Consider the following 19,739-nt stretch of genomic DNA (forward strand, 5'->3'; position numbering starts at 1 on the left):
TCATGGACTAATGACAGCACTAACATTCTAAATGAAATGGCTCCCATCAAAATCCGTAGAAAGAGACTTAGAAATCTAGAGGGATGGTTTGATACAGAGCTGCTGATGACAAAGAGAGAATTAAGAAAATCGGAAAGACTATGGTTAAAATCAGGAGCACAAGAGCATAGAATTGCCTGGAGATCAAAATTAAAAAACTACAAAAACCTTTCCATAGAAAAAGAAGAAACTTCTATGCCCATAAAATCGGTAACGTTTCAAACAATAGTAGCAGCCTTTTTAAACTGGTAAATGATTTATACAATATCGAAACATTCACCGACATTCCCGAGGAACCTACTTTAACCGCAAACAGCTTGGCTGATTTCTTCAATTCCAAAATTCAAAAATTGAGATCTTCTCTAACAGCCCCAGCCAAGCCCCACTGGTGTTACCCCATTCTGCAAGACTCTGACGATGCCAGAACCGATCTTTATTGGAACAAATTCCCAACCGTCGACTGGCAAACTTTTTGCAAATGCTACAATAAGTATGTTAATTCCTACTGCAAATTGGACACCTGCCCTCTAAACGTCATGAAATCTGCCCCTATCAAGTTTAAGGTCAAGATGTTGACATGGGTAAACTTTCTTCTATCCTCAGGGAAATTCCCCGTCGAGCAAGGCCACATTATGATTAATCCAATCATAAAAAATGCTAAAGAACCATCCAACATTGCCTCTAACTTTAGACCCATCGCCAATATCCCTCTGGTAACCAAAATATCTGGAGGAGTGGTAAACACCCAACTCACTACATATCTGGAGAAACACAACATCTTACACAACAACCAATCCGGCTTCCGATCAGGGCACAGTACCGAAATAATTATAGCCTCGCTGTTTGATTACCTCCACCTTCTCTTCAGCCAAAGATCAAGTGCTCTGATATTGCAACTAGATCTGAGTAGCGCATTTGATTTGGTTGACCATGCTATTCTGCTGGAATGTTTGACATCCATTGGAATCTCAGGCCACGTTCTCAATTGGTTCCATGGGTTTCTGAGAAATAGATCTTTTAAGGTGTTTAAGGACGATATCATCTCTTACGGTTGGGACAACCCCTGTGGGGTCCCACAGGGCTCCCCTTTGTCCCCCACCCTTTTCAACATCTACCTCGCCTCCCTAGGAAACCTCTTACAGAGTCTAGGGCTCAAATTCTTCATCTACGCAGACGATATCACCATTGTCATGCCACTATCCTGCTTTACATCAGAGCTGCTAAATTCTCTATCATCTATTCTAAATCAGATCGAACTTTGGATGTCAGCGTTTCGTTTAAAGTTAAATCCAGAAAAAACTAAATTCTTCTTAGCAGTCCCAAATGACAAAATCAAGGAAACCACACTACATGTGAATGGGCTGGACTACTGTACTGAGCAATCCTTAAAAACACTAGTCGTCACTTTAGATAAGCATCTCACCTTGGAGAAACACTCCGACCTAGTATTCAAGAAAAGTATCTCAGTGCTCTGGAAACTCTGCACCATAAAAAAATACTTCGATGACGCCTCCTTCCGTCTGCTGGTACAATCTTCTATTCTGAGTGTCCTGGACTATTGTAATATCATATACTTAGGCGCCTTCAAGAAAATCACCAGGAAGCTGAGGTTGGTCCAAAACACTGCCGTCCGTCTCATCTTTGGCTAGAAGAAATGGGAACACATAATCCCTTTCTACCACAAGCTGCACTGGCTGCCGTTCGAATCCAGAGTTCTATTTAAGTTCTCATGCATCTGTTATAAAACAGTATTTGGTATGTCGCCGGATTATCTTTACCCTCACTTCAACCTGAGCCACAACAACAAGAGCTCCCGCAGAATAAACCTGTTCGCTTTTCCCTCACTAAAATCGTGCCACCTGAAAAGATTCTTCAAAAGAACCTTCTCCTTTAAAGCGGCTACACTAAATTCATGGCTCGCCCAAACTATACTTGATGCCTCTTCATATCTCAATTTTAAAAAGCAAATTAAAACTCAGCTATTCAACAGTCCGAATCCCAACCATACCACATGACCTACCCCTCTCATGCTTCTAAGACTGTGGCTCCCTCCTTACGGCTTGCATACTTTTTCCTTATCGGCTCTTTCCTCATGGCGTGTATACAGTTCTCCTGCACGTACTTATTGTATCTATTACATGTATTTTGCTGCATGTACTTACTGCTGCATGTACTACAGCATGCACTTATGCATGTCCTTATTGTACTTTATTCTCTTTGTACATGTTGCATGTATTTTTTTTTTTTTTTTTGCTCCCTTTACTTAAATTGTAGACGTATAACCAGCATGTTACTGTTTATAATTGCTTTGCTCGTTTTGTTGTCAACTGCACTGTTTTTACTGAATCTATCTGTTGTGAACCGCCTAGAACTCCCTGGGTATGGCGGTATACAAAATAAAAATTATTATTATTATTATTATCATCCCAGGACAAGCAGGCAGCATATTCTCACTGATGGATGACCTCCAAGCTAACAGAAATGGGATGGAGGGAGTGTTGGCCAAAGAAAATATAATTTGAAATACAAAATGGCCGAAGTGCCCATTCCATCTGGAGAAAAAATCCAGACAGTAGTGAGAAATGAAAGAAGGAACTGAGGACCAAGTGGCAGCTGTACAGAGTTCCCCAAAGATGTAGTTAAAAGGAAGAACAACCAAAGCTGCCAGAACTCGAACTCAGGAACTGGGACGATATCCCCGTGCCAGGCCTGTCTGAGTAAAGCAGAACAAGAGACAGGCAATCAGCCAGGTGAAAAACATTCTCATGAATATAGGATACCCAAACTGGGTTGAACCAAAAGAAAAAAAAGTTTGGGAGAAAATCGCTGCGAGGTGCAGGAAACAACACAGACAGAAGGACTGACTGAGCGAGATGAAGAGACTGTGGACATGAACACAGAATCACCTTGGTTTGATGAAATACTGGTAAGGATGAATCTGCTAGCATTGCAGGAAACTCACTGACCCTCCTGACAGAGGTGAGAGACATAAGGAAAATCAAGTTTCCAGGTAAGAAATTCAAGTTGAGCTGACACCATTGTTAAAAATGGGAGCATCAACAAACAGGAAAGAGTTATAGGAAGAGTCCAGATGACAGAAGGAGATTGTAGAGATGGTTTCACAGGGAAAAAGAAATTCCATCAATATACCTGGAAACCCAGAAGAAAAAACTATAGCTCAAATGACAAGAGAAGGTATGAGGTGTGGTTACACACATTAAAAACCCCCGTCATGAATCTGGAAACCAGAGGAGAAGCAGAAAGAGGTTGCAATAGTATTAAAAAGAAGTCAGAGATATAGACTCGAGATTAAATCAAACAAAGAAAAAATACCACTGGCTAGGAAGGTGAAAATAGGCAGATGAAAAAGACACCAGGAAAAAATACGAATCCACTTTTGATATTAACAAGGTTGAGTGGCTGGTGTCCTGGAGACATCCAGAAATCAACAAACGGGCTGAGAAAGATGTAAATGAAACGGATGCAGCCCAAGGAAAAACCAATGAAAATTGGAATAGAGAATGACACGATGACAAAATTCATCCCTGTTCCCGTCCCCGCAGATAACCGCGGGAAACCATCTTCATGTCATTCTTTAAGGAGGGAAGAATCAGAGTATGAATGGCCACAACCACTGACCCACAAGCTTTGCTTTGAAAAATGCTGGTGTAGAAGGACTGAGGTTGAAATAGACACTAGAAAATGACATGGGATTATTTCTCGCGGTTATCCGCGGGGATGGGAACGGTGATGAATTTTGTCACCGTGTCATTCTCTAGATTGGAATAAATCAAAGATTCCCAAGTCTGAGTGAACCGAGTAGGAAAATTAGAAGAAAATAGGGCTCCCTAAAAATTAAGTTGATGAAAAAGAGAGAACCCATGTTGCCTGGGCCACCATGAAGTAAAGAGCAGGATGGTGGGTACATCTCTTGTGAGCTTGAATAAAATGCTCTACAGGAGAAGAAGTGGAGGGAATGCATATAAAAATATGTCCGACCAATCCAGGAGAAAAATAACTGTGGCCAGGCGAAGGAGGAAAAAAAAGAGTAAAGAATCCTGCTGAAATTGTCTGCTAGGAAATTCAGCTCCCCATGAATAGCAGCATGAGCAGATAACAAATTGCCCCTCAAGCGGGTCGCCTGATAACAGGAGAGCACCCTAGTCTCCTTGCTCAATTACATGTAGTGAATAACCACTGAATTGACAGTCCAAGGGAGAAGGACTTGAGGACAGAGTAGATGATGAAAAACCATGAGGGCGGGGAAGTGACGTCAGCTCACAGGATGGCTGCTTGAACAGAGAGCTCCGTGGAGGCACGGGAGAAATATTAAAATTGCAGCGTTCTGACCGAAGGAGTTATATTCTTTATGATACTGTGGCACAACAGCGGAGATGGAGACCCGTAAGAAGTTGGACAAATTTCGATTCCCTTTGCCTGAAGGGGAGAAATCGGCAACCGCGGGCAGTAGCGGACTGCCGGGATGTAAAAAAAAAATGGCGCCGGCGCACGTGGAATCGGACGAGGAAGAGATTGCCATCGAGAGCGCACCAGTTGAAGCGATCACCCCCCAAGTATTACAAGAGTGGTTTCGAGATCTTAAGAAGGAAATGGTGGGTGTTCGCCAGGATTTAAAAGCTGCAATGACGGAACTGCGGTCTGAGGTGGCCGAGTTGGGAGGTCGGGTGGGAGACACGGAAGATCGCGTTTCGGAGATGACACAAGATCTGCTGAATATGCGAGCTGAATTGAATCAAATGCCATCCTCCATCCAGATGTTGCAATCTCAGGTGGAGGATTTGGAAAATAGATCACGCAGATGCAACTTGCGTTTTAAGGGCATTCCAGAGCTGGAGGAGTATAAGGATGGGGCTGCAGTGGTGAAAAAGATCTGTGCTGATTTACTCACTGAAGCACATGGCTCCCTGACTGATCCAATAGTGCTGGTGAGGGCACACCGCAGTTTAGGTCCTGCACGAAGCACAGGGCCTAAGGACATTATTGCTTGCTTCCAGGATTTTGGGATTAAAGAAAGCATTCTACAAATAGCGAGGCGCAAGCAGGAATACCGCTGGAATAATATCTCGGTGGGCATCTTTCAAGACTTAGCCTGGACCACTCTGCAAAAACGTCGGAACTTTCAACAGATAACGCAATTGCTGCGAGCTGAGGGCCATCGCTACCGCTGGTTATTTCCCTTTGGAGTATGGATCACGATTGATGGCAAATCCAAACGTGTTGGTGATGTGGATGAGGCGTGGGCAGCCCTGAAGGAAATGGGGTGCAAGAATGTTCCTGAGGTTCCAGTGCCTGTATCTAAGAAGGCGGAGAAGCGTTCTACTGGAGTTTGGTCCACTGTTGGACGTGCGGGGAAGCGGCATTTAAAGGATCAGACCTGATGGATTGAGGGGATTATTACCCATTTTTTCTTTGCTTCCTCCCCGTTTTTCTCTAGGACGTTCGGTCCTAGTTTAGGGGAGTCTGGCATTTGCCAGGGGTTCTTTAGATTGATTTTTGAAATGACTAATTTGATTCTGCATATTCAGAAAGAGGTTATGTATAGAATTTAGTACGAGTTTTCCATGACAAGAATTATTGTCTGTGGGATTATTATTATTTTACTTATACTATTACGGATGTTGTTCATTGTAATGGGCATTTGTGGTTTTTGGGGTATGGATGAGTGACGCTAGTATAAAAGGGCTCAGTTGCCTTCTGTGGGGGGGAGACCTTACTTCTTCTCCTTGGCTGCCCAGATCTTGGGCATGTCAGGGTCGTATAGACAGCAGGGGGGGAGGGAGGGGGGGAGAGGGGGTAGGGGGGGGGGGTTAGGGGGGGTCACTTGAGGAATGATAGTTCTCTTGTCCTAGGCTCGTGGAATGTTAATGGATTAAATAATCCTGGAAAGCGTAGTATAGTTTTTCGTGAACTGCATCGGCTGAAGTGGGATATATGCTTGCTGCAAGAAACTCACTTAAGATCGAGGGACGAGCGGTTACTGCACACTCAACATTATGATCAAGTGTGGACTCATAGGGCTCGAGGCACACAGAGGGTGGGGGGTTTAGCTGTTTTGGTTCGTAAGGGGATAGGGCTGGAGGTGGATGAGGTTTTCAAAGATAGGGAGGGACGCTGTTTAGCTATACGGGGTAAGATACAGGATAAAATGACTACTATTATTAATATATATGGGCCTAACACTGATCAATCACATTATTATTCTGGTCTCACAGATGACTTGACTGCTTTCGCAAGGGGAGCGATTTTTTGTGGAGGGGATTTTAATGTGTGCCCAGATCTATCATTAGATCACTCCAAAGGGGGACGAGTGGTTCTCCGACGTCATAGTAAGGCCTTGATTAGGTTTATGCATCTATTGGGATTGGTGGATTGTTGGAGATTGCTACATGGTACTCAGAAGACTTATTCTCATTTCTCTAATGCTACTCAGACTTACACGAGAATAGATGGTATTTGGGTACATAGAAATCTTTGGGGCGGGATTCAAGAGGCGGAGATTGGTAACATTCAGATCTCCGATCACGCTCCTGTCTGGGTGGTATGCAAGGGACTTAGGATACAATCAGGTAACAGATTTTGGCGTTTAAATGAATCACTTTTAGGGGACCCTATTGTATTGCAAGAAGTGCAGGATTCTATTGTAGACTATCTATATATAAATGACAATGGGGAAGTAAGGGATGGGACACTTTGGGATGCACTGAAAGCTGTTATTCGGGGTATTTTTGTTAAATGGGGGGCTTGTAAAAAACGGGACAAAGCTAAGCGCTCTTTGGGATTGAGGGTGCAATTGGTGGATTTAGAAAAACAACATCAATTAGATCCTAGGCCTAGGGTGTATGAGGCCTTGAGTAAAGTTCGATTGGAATTACACCAAATGCAACTGGAGGATTTAGCTTTTAGAAAGACACAATTGAAACAGGCTATGTTTGAGAATGGAAATCGGTCTAGTGCTATGCTTGCCCGCTATTTGCGAGCTCGAAGGATGTCTGCTACTATTCAGAGTATTCGTGGAACTGATGGAGTTAGGTATAGGACTGATAAGGATATACATAACCAGTTTACTACATTTTTTGCAGAGTTGTATCGTGGGGACAACTTGAGTGAGGGATCTAAGATTTCAGATTTCTTAGATATGGTCCCTTTGCCAAAGCTCTCGGATTTGGAACAAGAGAGGTTGGATCTTCCCATAACGGAGGGGGAGGTGTCTGGGGTCATACGGGGTTTGAAAGGAGGGAAATCTCCGGGATTAGATGGGTTATCGAATGTGTTCTATAAGACCTTTAGGGAGCAGATTGTTTCACTGTTGGTGAGGGTTGGTAATGGAGTGCGAGACGGGGGCTCTTTGCCATCTACTATGGGAGAAGCAGGGATCACAGTATTGTTGAAACCGGGACGGGACCCGGAGCAGTGTGGAGCATATCGTCCCATCTCATTATTAAATGTTGATGCTAAAATTTTGGCGAAGGTGTTAGCATTGAGATTGGGACGAGTGTTACCGGGACTTGTCCATGTTGATCAAGCTGGATTTATCCAGAAGCGTCAAGTGGGAGACAATATACGTAGAACTTTACATTTGATCTGGGAGGCACAGCAACAAAATAGTAAAATGGTCCTATTATCCATAGACGCTGAAAAGGCCTTTGATCAGGTCAATTGGAACTTTTTATGGGCAGTAATGGAACGGATGGGAATTGGGGGAATGTATGAAAAATGGATAAGGAATTTTTATTTGACACCGAGGGCTTGTATTAAAATTAATGGGCTTTATACAGATTTCTTCTCTATTACAAGAGGGACCCGACAGGGTTGTCCTCTCTCCCCTTTACTGTTTGCTTTGTATTTAGAACCTTTGGCTTGTTATATTCGGGATTTGGGGGCAGTTAGAGGAATTCATATTGGAGATCGGGAACATAAATTGGCGCTATTTGCAGATGATATTCTTTTTTATGTGACGGACCCGGAGACTACTCTGACTGGGTTGTTGGAGGTATTTGGGACATTTAGAGGTCTATCTGGTTTTACGATCAACATGGACAAGTCCGAATTTTTGAATATTTCTTTGGAGGAGGGGGAGGCGCAGAGGTTGGCTGACACCTTTCCGGTGAGGCGGGTACTGGGGCATCTTAAGTATCTTGGTATTTTGATTCCATCTGATTTATCGTGTCTTTATGATCTCAATTACTCTAAGATAGTGCGTTTCGTGCGGAGAGACTTGCAAGCTTGGAAGGGTTTGTGGTTGTCCTGGTGGGGGCGTATAGCTGTTGTCAAAATGAATATCTTACCCCGTCTATTATTTTTATTCCAAACGCTGCCCATAGCGGTGCCGAGGGGGCTTTTGAAGCTATTGCATAAGGAATTTCGATATTTTATTTGGCAAGGGAAACATCCCAGGTTGAGTCAACAAGTACTTTGGTCTGCTAGGGAAGATGGGGGACAGGCAGTGCCCAATCTGCACTGGTATTACGAGGCTGCACAACTCCGTTTTATTTTGGATTGGAAGATCGCAGTGTTTAAACCTGGGGTTCAAATAGAACAAAGCTATGTTCCGCATTGTACACTGAATAATTGGCTGTGGATCTCTTCCTCGCTGTCAGAGCGATTGCAGGGGCAAGGGAACCCGTTCTTTTGTCATTTAGTACGGATGTGGGGTTCTTTATATCAAAGGGAAAAGAGTGGTAGGGGAGTTTCCACGCTGGCTCCTATCAAGGGGGAACCGCGGTTTATGGCAGGATTGGAAAGGAGGGCGTTTCGGAAATGGGAATCTATGGGGATTCTTACATTTCGAGATGTACTAGTTGGGGGATGCTTACCTACTTTTGATGCATTGGTGACTAAGAAGCCTGGGTTAAGAGGCGAATTTTTTGCATACATGCAATTGAGACATTTTATGATCTCGGAAAGTTGGGATAAAGGGAATCCCCAGGGGACTGAATCTTTGGAAAACTTATGGCTTTTGTTGAGTAGAGTACCGAGACCGATTTCCATTCTTTATAAGTTCTTGCGCGGTAGAGTGGTGATTTCCTTTCCTTTTAAACAACAGTGGGAACGGGACCTCCAGCTGCATCTTTCTGCAGATGATTGGTCACGTATTTGTATGGAGGTACAGAAAGCATCTCATTGTATATTGGTCCAAGAAAATGCTTATAAAATTTTAACACGCTGGTACTTCACACCTGCACGGTTACATATTATGTACCCTCAAGTTTCAGACTCTTGCTGGAGATGTGGTAAGAGCCCTGGATCTTTTATGCATATTTGGTGGGACTGTGGGGTGATTCAGAAATTTTGGGTTATTGTTACACGATCTTTGACATTGTGGATCCAGGATCCATTGCAACTTTCACCTCAAGTTTGTCTGTTAGGGTTACATAATGTTAGAGAAGTTCCTTGGCAGACAAAACTGGTCAGAATGGGGTTGGCGGCGGCCAAATGTTTAATAGCATTATATTGGAAGAAGTTAGCCGCTCCACCAGAAGAGGAATGGTTAGAGAAATTGCGAAAACTTGCACAGATGGAATGTATAGCTGCTAAGCATTATGGTTATTATGACTTACAAAGGCGGACTTGGGACAAAATATTTCAGTACATTTAATTATTTCCTCATGTGGGGTGGGAGGGTGGGATAGAGGGTGAGGGGAGGTGTGGTTCATTGGGAGTCTTTTTGAAGGAACAACGAAAGGACTCCCTCATGGTGTTTATTCGATGGGGGATATTATTGATTATATTGGTTTACTTTATGTAGGGTGGCGGGAGTGAGATATATTTATGTTAGGGGGTTTTCTCCCCTTTTTTTTTTTTTTTTTTTTATACGCTTTATTGAAAGATTGTAATATTACGGATTGGTTTACAAATGGTGTTTGTATTGTTTATCATCATTATAAAATTCTAATAAAAATTGATTAAAACAAAAAAAGAAAAACCATGAGGGCCTACAAACATAACTTGAAAAATTAGGAAAAGGATGGGGAATTTGAGGCCTGACAGTCGAAAGACCCTGAGGCTGCTGACTGCCCATATGGACTCCCCCCACCATGCAGAAAAAAGAAGCATCAGGCATGATGACCAGGCAAGGAGGGAACAAATAAAAAAGGGGACCTCCGGATAGACCAGAGGAGATCAGCCATAATAGAAGCAACTGCAGATCAAAGATATACATGCTTTGAGAGACAAGCCCTTGCCTGATACCACTGGAAAACAAAAGATCACTGAGGAGTACAAGAATGTAGTCCGACCCGTGGCAAAATAGAAACAGGAAAAGCCCTGTTGCTCAAAAGAACCATCATGTGTCTGGCAGGAAAGGATTAAAAAAAGAAACAACTGCAGACCCAAACGGATAAGAAGAAACACTCTCACAAGAGTGGTGTCAAGGAGTACCCCAATGAAACAGAGACATGAATTCGGGTATGTAAACTGAAAATCTAAAGAAAATGAGATGGTTGAGAAAAGCGTCTGAACCATTTCTCAGGAAAAAACAGCCGGGGAAAAACCAGATGTTTAAAAAAGGAAAAAACGAGAAGGCCCTGTAATCGAATAGATGTGGCCAGCACAATCAGACACCTCCTGAAGAATCTGGGAGCAAATGCCAGTCGAAAGAAAAAAAAAACCAAAACCTATACTGGTAAATAGAACGGCTGAGTAGAACTGAAAAGCAGAGCTTGAAAGCCATATGAATTGGAGCATGTGGCGGCTGCCTGGAAAACCAGGAAGCAGTCGTCCAGTGTCTTTGAAAATCAATAGAAAGAAGGGAGGAGAATCCCCAACTCCAGTAAGCGAAGACAAGTCTTCAAGGAAAATCAGGAGGAGAAACCAGGAAGGACTGCATAAGATCCCACTTAGACTCTCAAGATAAAACAGAGTCTGAGAGCAGGGTGAAAACATTAAGGCCCTGATTCTGTATAGGACGCCCGGGAGAGGTGTCCTATACAGAATCGGGCCTACACTAACCCCGATTCTGTAACCGGCATCCATGTTACAGACGCCGGTTAGAGAATCAGGTTAGAGTAGAGGCGGCTGCTACACTTATCGCGGCAAGGAATAAGTATAGCGACCGCCTGTTCGATCGCCGGCAGGAGGGTGCTGAACCCCTCCTGCCGGAAAGCCATCCCTGCCCCCGAAATTCTAGATTGCCGGCAGGAGGGTGCCGAACACCTCCTGCCGGCGATTGGGAGTTTGGGGGGTTTCCGGCAGGAAGCCTGATTGGCCCAGGTGCCTACGAACCTGGGACAATCACACTTTAGGGTTAGTGGGGATGGGCGGACCCGCTATGCCTAAGGTCTGATTGGTCTAGGCTTCTAGAGCCTGGGCCAATCAGGCCTTAGACTTAGTGGGGATGGGCCGGGAAGGAATGGGCCCGTCTCATTTCGACGAGGCGGGCCTGTCGGCTGGACGGCAGCAAGACCCGTCCAGTCGGCCAACATTTAAAGGTTAGTTGGGGGGGAAGTTAGTTGGGGGGAGGTTAGGGGAGTCATGGGGGGGAAGGTCGTTAGCATCAGGGGTCCGGCACCCTCCTGCCGGCGATCTAGAGTTTCGGGGGGCGGGGGCGACTTTCCGGCAGGAGGGATTCAGCACCCTCCTGCCGGCGATTGGGAGTTTGGGGAGGTTCCGGCAGGAAGGGTTCGGCACCCTCCTGTTGGTGATCGGACAGGCGGCCGCGGCCGCTATACTTATTGCGGCAGGGAGATCCCTTGCCGCAATAAGAATAGTGGCTGCGTCTACTTACAATGTAGGCCAGCCAGCCAGCAATGTAGGCCGAAAGGACGCTGGGCACCGGATCACCGACGACAGCTGGTGCCAGATTCTTGGCGGCGCCAACGGAAAACTGCTTCTGAAGGATCCACATGAAAATGCGCTGAAGAGGAAGAAAGCAAGGGAAGGGGAAAAAAAAAAAAAAATCGGCAAGGCCGAGTTCCTGACATTGCCAAAATAACAGAAGGATGACGGTGAAGACAAGTTCCACAACAAAACAACCGCGTGGAATAAAATTGAGCAGGAAAAACCTGCACAGAACAAGAGCCATGAAGTGGGGAGAAAACAAAATGGCGATCCATAAGGCCCCACCAAGGCCAACCGATGCAGTGCGGGCTATCGAGAACTTTCCAAGTTCTTGAAGTGTCCGTACCGGGGCTCCATCGGTGATGTTACCCATCAGTGAGAATATGCTGCCTGCTTGTCCTGGGATAACATTTGAATTTAAGGATTCTTAATTTTCCGATAGCTAGGTTTATGTCTCCACAGGAACTATTTAAGAACTTTATGTTAACAGTCTTAAAGGTATCAGAATCAAGTCTCCCCCCTCCCCCCCAATACAGAGAATTTACTACTTTAGTAGCTGAAAATACACAATTGGATGTTTCTGCTATATTGCAATGCCCTGCTTAAGGCCACTCAATTGATTCAACTTCAGACCAGCATTACAACATACACTTCTTGCCCAGGCATGTACTAAAGGCAAGATAACCCCAGCCACTCAAGAACTAGGGAGGAGAAAAGTTCCTGGAAATGCAACCATGAGTGATATAACGTGGTTATTCTTGGAGTGACCAAGGTCAGGTAGTGGAGAGTACATCTTATTTCCTGAGATAAGCCTCTGCTCAAGGGGCATAAAGGAACAATCTCCAGAGTGCATCAGGGTCTGATCCTCCTGTCAATCCCAGAGGTCTGACCTGGACTGCAAAGTGTTCCAGTTTCTGCCTCAGCAGCTTGTACCACTGCTTGGCTACTTCACCTGACTCTGCTCTGCATCTTCAGAATTCCTCTGCTAACCTGTATCACCTCTCCAGGAAAGCATCTGTAGTTCTGTTATACCTAGGGGAAATGCTTGGAGGCAGAATTTCAGCCTGTAGGTAGGGTGATCATGTGTTTACTCTAGAAGTGAGAGCTTCAGAAATTACAGAACATTACAATAAAACTTCTATCAAAAGCCAAAAAATATGATGTCACCCCACTTTTAATTTCGGCTCACTGGTTACCAATTGCACACTGGCTAACATTCAAAATTTTAACTTTACATTTAAAAGTTAGGCAAGACCACACTCCAGTTCTCATAGACAGACTATTTATTCCTTATGGGGGACATTCTATAAATGGGCCAAAACTTAGGCATCTGTAGGCACCCTACTGGTGCCTAAGTTAACTGAGAAACGCCATTTAAAATGGGAAGAATAGAGCACCTACCGGTGCCTAAATAAAAGGCACCGTAATCCTATCTATGTAGGCAATTTAGGAAACCGAATGCCAAAGCAGGCTTGGCCAACGCCTTTGTAAGCACGATTTATGCAAAGATAGGCATCAGAAATGTAGACCTGGAAAACCCAGGCCTACATTATGTTAGGAGTTTTTTTTTGCTAGAATGAACTGTCTGTATGTGTTGTAGGAGCATACACCCAGATTCTCTAACTGGCACTGAAGTCAGCAGCCTCCAGTTGCATGTCAGTCATGTGATTGCACTGGTTAGAGAATCATGCCAGGGTCTGCCATCAGCTGATCGAAGCAGGGGAATCCCCAATCAAATGACCTGGCAGGACAGTGTGTGGGGATATCGGAAAGGGGGCTGAGGGGTTGCTGGGGTGTGGAGGGGTGTCGGGCACGGGGGTGTGGATGGGGCTCTCTTTAGAAGGGGTCTGGAGAGAGAGAGAGGAAATGGGGATCTTCTTGCTGGTTCAGCTGATTGCAGTAGGGGAATCCCCAATTAGCTGAGCCAGCAGGACTCCCTGTAGTTGCAGTTTTAGGAAGTCCTGCCAGGTCATCTGATCGGGGATTCCCCTGCTTCGATCAGCAGATGGCAGGCCCTGGCATGATTCTCTAACCAGTGCAATCACGTGACTGACATGCAACTGGAGGCTGCTGACTTCAGTGCCAGTTAGAGAATCTGGGGGTATGCTCCTACAACACATACAGACAGTTCATTCTAGCAAAAAAAATTCCTAACCATACCTTCCGTTTATCACATTACCTACATTACCATCTATGAAACCATATTTTCTGTACATCATATTTTCGCATGAAACCTCTAGTCAAATTCAAATCCAGCCTCAAAGCCTTTAAAGATGCATACATTAAGATATAATAGGCTATTTTTAAGAATACAGTTATTTTACAGCCTGCAACATCAAATTGCCTATGCTACCCCCTGCCCACTTTCCTTACGTTATTTCCCCTAGTTTCTTTCCTATCACAACATTGTAGTTCCTCCCCTCTTCCCTCTATCTTTTTGCTTCACTGTGTCCTTCTTAATCTTTTTATTTCTTTTTGTTTTGCTGTTATTGATTTCATATGCCCCCTTTTAATTTTTTAATTGTACACAGCTCAGACATACATCAAGACTGAAATAAACTTGAAACTATATTTCCTAAGCATCCTAGCTTGTTCAATTCATAAATCTTACACCTCAATCATACTATTTGACCACTTCAGTTGCTACTTGTTTTAGCAATACACTAATTCTATTTTCTAATACCTGATCTGGTTCATTGCTCATCTGTATTGTATTGTGGTTCAGGGGCTAGAACTTAGATTTAAGAAGGAATGTTGATACAAAACTCAAGAGTGCTACATTTAAATTCCATTATACCTTCATGTTCCTTATTGCACTGGTTTCCTGTTGGGACCCAGGAGCCATGTGGGCAACCCTGATTTAACCTGAGTTATGCCTACATGGTCACTAATAAGAGCCATGTAGTTCTAATAAATTTGCCCTCCAAAAGAGAATTCAATGTCATAATACTACATGACAAAAGACCTCCCTATCCTCCATCCCACCCATATTGTTTCTCATAAGAGGCTCCTACATAAACTGAGCAACTTGGGGATGGTTTCAGAGTTGGTAAACTGGATCAGAAATTGTTAAATGTGTAGGGATGGAGATCTGATAAGTTCTGATCCAGGGCATCAGAACACAGGCAGGGTCAACACACAGGCAGTTCTGAACACAGGCCAGGTCGGCACACCGACCTAAGCCCTGTGTGCGGATCTAGGCCTGTGTTTGGATCTGAGGCCCTGTTTCTCATTCCCTTTCCCTTCTTGCCATGCAGCCATTCTAAGTAAAGGAAAAATACTAGCATCTTGTCAGAAGACTTTTGTCACATATTAACCTGACATTTACCCTTTTTCTCTTATCTTGTTTAAGCATTCCTTATATGGGCAACAATCAGACTTTGCCTACAGCTTAAGGCTAAGGAGCATGTATTATAACCTTTGGACTGTCACATGCTTATCTTATTTGAGCTGTCCTTATTTGGTATGGTAAGGACATCAGCTGACAGGCATTGCATATGTGCATAGACTCAGGCCCTGTCCACGTGTTAATCAGGCCCTTGTCTAAGTGCTGAGTTGGAGGATGATCACGAGGTAATCACGAGGTAAAAAGCACGTACCTATCTTTGTATCCACCAATGTAAAACCATGTACCTTTGTACCCACCAATCATAAGATGTGTAAATGAGGGAGTTACTATGATGTCATAAGCTTAGAAGCATAATAAATAGGGACTCGGAGCTAGTCCTTACTAACGCCTCCTCCCGATTCTAAGATTGCATGTGTGTTTCTTTTGTGGCATTCCTACATAAATGGTAGTTAAAGTAGGGTAGTGGTAAATGGGAGTTCACTGGGGCTGTTTCTATTTTTTTAAATTCAATTTTCTATACTGTTCTCCCAAGGGAGCTCAGAATGGTTTTACATGAATTTATTTAGGTACTCAAGCATTTTCCCAGTCTGTCCCAGTGGGCTCACAATCTATCTAATGTACCTAGAGCAATGGGGGGATTAAGTGACTTGCCCAGGGTCACAAAGAGCAGTGTGGGTTTAAACCTACAACCTCAGGGTGCTGAGGTTGTAGCTTTAACCACTGCGCCACACTCTCCCCTATTCAATATCTGTGACATTGCCAGAGGATTTAGAATCAGAAAATAATATTAAATATTGAACTAAGGCCAGTATTGGGCAGACTTGCACGTTCTGTGTCTGTATATGGCCATTTGTTGTAGGATGGGCTGGGGAGGGCTTCAATGGCTGGGAGGGTGTAGATGGGCTGGAGTAAGTCTTAACAGAGATTTTGGCAGTTGGAACCCAAGCACAGTACCGGGTAAAGCTTTGGATTCTTGCCCAGAAATAGCTAAGAAGAAAAAAATTAAAAAATTTAAATTGAATCAGGTTGGGCAGACTGGATGGACCATTCGGGTCTTTATCTGTCGTCATCTACTATGTTAGGAAAAGAAAAAGAAAAAAAAAAGGTTTGCCATTTTACAGACACAAAGATTTACAAGAGTGGTCACCCTTGAGTAGAAAACATGAGAAATGACACACAAAAACTAGAAGAATGCATTCAATTTGAACTGCATAATATTAACCCTCTTCTTACCTCCTCTAAGTTTTTCCAGTCTGTTCTTTTCGCCATGTGTGTCCTCTCTTGCCCACCTTGCCTGCTCTAGAAACCTGAAAATATAAGTATATATTGGGCTTGAAATGTAGGGAATATCTGGATTTTAGGATTTGTGGGGAAATAAGTTACTGATATGCCTTCCTCCTGCCATAAAAGTCCAGATTTTTCAATTATTAAATAATATGAAGGAAAAAAAAAATGTTGGTCCTCATAAAGTACACATAAGCAAAATATGTACTGAAAACTTGACCCAACCCTAGAAATGGGGATAGGGAATAATTCCCAGATCTCAGAGTAATTCTCAGAGTAATTCCCAGATCTCAGAGTAATTCTAGATTCTCAGAGAATCAAAGTAATACATCAATATTATTGTCAGATAATACATGCCAAATGTTTGTTCATTTCTGATCTAAGTAATGGGACTCTTCTTCCCAGAATTCTTTCTATACCAGAGGTTCTCAACCAAGTCCTCAGGATGCATCCTTTCAGGTTTTCAGAAATCCTCAAATATGCATGAAAAAATTTGTATACAAAGAAGGTAATGCATGCAAAATTTATCATGCATATTCATTATGGATATCCTGAAAATCTGTTCACTAGGGGTGTCCCAAGGCTGGGTTGAGAACCAGTGTTCTACACAAAGGCCCTCCCCTAACTTTCTCTATCCTAGTCTAAAGGATGCCTGCTGTCATCCCCAAACCAAGAACCCCCCCAACCTCATCCCCCCAAAAAAGATTCCTCTCTCACCTAATACTGTTCTCACCTTCTCCTCAGGATATACAGTCACTTGTTTGGGGGAAAATAGAATTCAAATGTGATATCCAAATTCATGCTCATATGCAAATAAGTAACTCAGTTCAAACTAGATTATTGAAATTACAGTATTTATCGTGACTCCCAAAATATGCAGCATGATATAAAAACTAGTCATCTACTACCCCCTTGTCTCCTTTCAAAAGTTACATCACCCATACTTATTCTGCAAGAGGGGAATAAATATTATGTACTTGCTTTCTATTCCACAAACTAGAAGGCAGCTCATGAGTCTCAGAGTAATTCTAGAGCTGAAGTAACAACATCAGTTTGGTCAGATAATACATACCAAACACTCATCATCGACAAGAGCTGAATTTGAACTCCACCTTCCACTCCCTTCTCAAGTCTCTCTTACTCTTCCATCTTCCCTGCAGGTGCTGACTTTGGCACAGCAATAACCAATAAAATGAAGTGACTCTACCCTGATCAAACTCACACTCAAATTAATGAACTCTATCACCAAATAAGGTCACCCAGGTTCCATAAATCATCTTACAGCTCGTCAGCACAACCAGTCTGAAGCTTTCACTGGCATGCCAAGATACGCACTGAACCACTGCAGGGTTGTTGGCAGCCTAGATGCTTCAGTCACTTAGGATTACCCATCTTGAGAGGAATCTCCATAGCATGGTTCCTTCACTTTTGCTGCCCTATTAAAGGAGAAGAAGAAAAAAAAGAAAAAGGAAAACACTCACACAATGAGGAACAGCGGGCCTTGAAGCCTTACCAGAACTGAGGACATATTACCATGTAAATCAGACAATATGTACCAATTACATATCACTGACCCTCACACATCCCTAATGAAACTGGCTAAAGCTTTAAAATTTCTTTCTTTTTTTTTTTGTAAATCTTTATTGATTTTTAAACTTTGATAGTGCAATGCAAATGGTAAAGCATACAAACTGCATAAAAACACACTATTAACTATACAATTATTACATAAAAAAATAATTTTCTCCCCTTATCTTAATTATTAAAACAATAATACATATGATATGATTTCACTATTATAATGAAATAATTTAACTCCTCAAAATACGTTTCCCTCCCCCCACCCTCCCTGGATGTGCAAGGACTCTAATGGAAAAAGAAAGAAAGAAACATAATCCTAATTATAATGCAATAAAATTAGTTAATGGACTCCTTACATCATTAAAAGACTTATTGGTCCCCAAACGTTCCGCCATCATCCTTTCATACTTATACGTAGTACACAAAACTACCCACCAAAAAGTAAAATTAATCCTATCATGGTTTTTCCAATTACGAGTAATCAGTTGAACCCCTTTTCCTGTCAAGATCATGAAAAGCTTTAAATTTCTTACCTGTTAAGATAACCTACAAGGAAAACCAAATGCACCATTTATAGGAGATAAATTTCCTTGTAAAACTAAGATTAACTGACCATTTGTGGGCTAAAACTTGGAGAGAAATGCTGAAATGACGACTGACTGGCCATCAGAGTGATTGGACACCCATATTAGTGTTACATAGATGCCCCACTTTGAGTGATGAGCTGGAGACCATTTTAATTTGTTAGATTTTGAGTTTGGAGGAAGTATATAAGAAACTCTATATTCAGGTATAGTAAGGCCTAGGTTCTATAAACGGCACTTACAGTGGCAGGCACTTCCAGAAACGGCACCAGCCAGGGAGCAATCAAGCATAGGCACTGTTAACAGAATCAAGGCTTATGTCTAACATAGACGCCGGTAAATTAGGTCATGGTTTTGCAGGCCTGCATTCAATTATGATGTAGTCAATTACTGCACTGATTAACACCAATTAAGTTAGGCAGCGGTAGGGCGCCTATCATTGCCTAACTTATGGAGCCGTTTAGAGAATTTGGGCCTAAGTGATTTTCTGTCCCTGGGAGGGCTCAATCTATGTTTGTACTTGAGGCAACAAAGGGTTGCAATTTGGCCAAGATCACAAGCTGTTACACTTGGATTTGAACCAGGCTACCTTGGTTATAAGCCTGCTGCTCTAACCACTGAGGTACCCCTCCATTCCGGACTATTGATTGAATGGAAATGACATAAGAACATAAGAATTGCCACTGCTGGGTCAGACCAGTGGTCCATCGTGCCCAGCAGTCCACTCATGCGGCAGCCCGTAGGTCAAAGACCAGTGCCCTGAGACTAGCCTTACCTGCGTACGTTCTGGTTCAGCAGGAACTTGTCTAACTTTGTCTTAAATCCCTGGAGGGTATTTTCCCCTAAAAGAGCCTCCAGAAGAGCATTCCAGTTTTCTACCACTGTCTGGGTGAAGAAGAACTTCCTTACATTTGTATGGAATCTATCCTCTTTTAACTTTAGAGAAAGTGCCCTCTCGTTCTCTCTACCTTGGAGAGGGTGAACAACCTGTTTTTATCTACTAAGTCTATTCTCTTCATTATCTTGAATGTTTCGATCATGTCCCCTCTCAGTCTCCTCTTTTCAAGGGAGAAGAGGCCTAGTTTCTCTAATCTCTCACTGTACGG

General features: G+C 43.1%; 1 long non-coding RNA gene and 1 other non-coding gene across 2 annotated transcripts in view; both read right to left on the bottom strand.

Annotated features, from left to right (window-relative positions):
• LOC117358738 overlaps positions 1-17,659 on the bottom strand; it is a 38,710-nt gene extending 21,051 nt beyond the window's left edge. The window contains exons 1-2 of the long non-coding RNA XR_004539070.1: positions 17,541-17,659; positions 16,418-16,491 (exon numbers count right to left, since the gene is read on the bottom strand). This is a non-coding gene — a long non-coding RNA (uncharacterized LOC117358738). The remainder of the gene's footprint in view (positions 1-16,417; positions 16,492-17,540) is intronic.
• LOC117360175 lies at positions 17,480-17,559 on the bottom strand. Its single transcript, XR_004539382.1, has one exon. It is a non-coding gene; the product is annotated as a small nucleolar RNA SNORD45 (small nucleolar RNA).
• Positions 17,660-19,739: the final 2,080 nt, after the last annotated feature.

Source organism: Geotrypetes seraphini, chromosome 4 (genome assembly GCF_902459505.1).
Source record: "Geotrypetes seraphini chromosome 4, aGeoSer1.1, whole genome shotgun sequence".
Taxonomy (NCBI): Eukaryota; Metazoa; Chordata; class Amphibia; order Gymnophiona; family Dermophiidae; genus Geotrypetes; species Geotrypetes seraphini.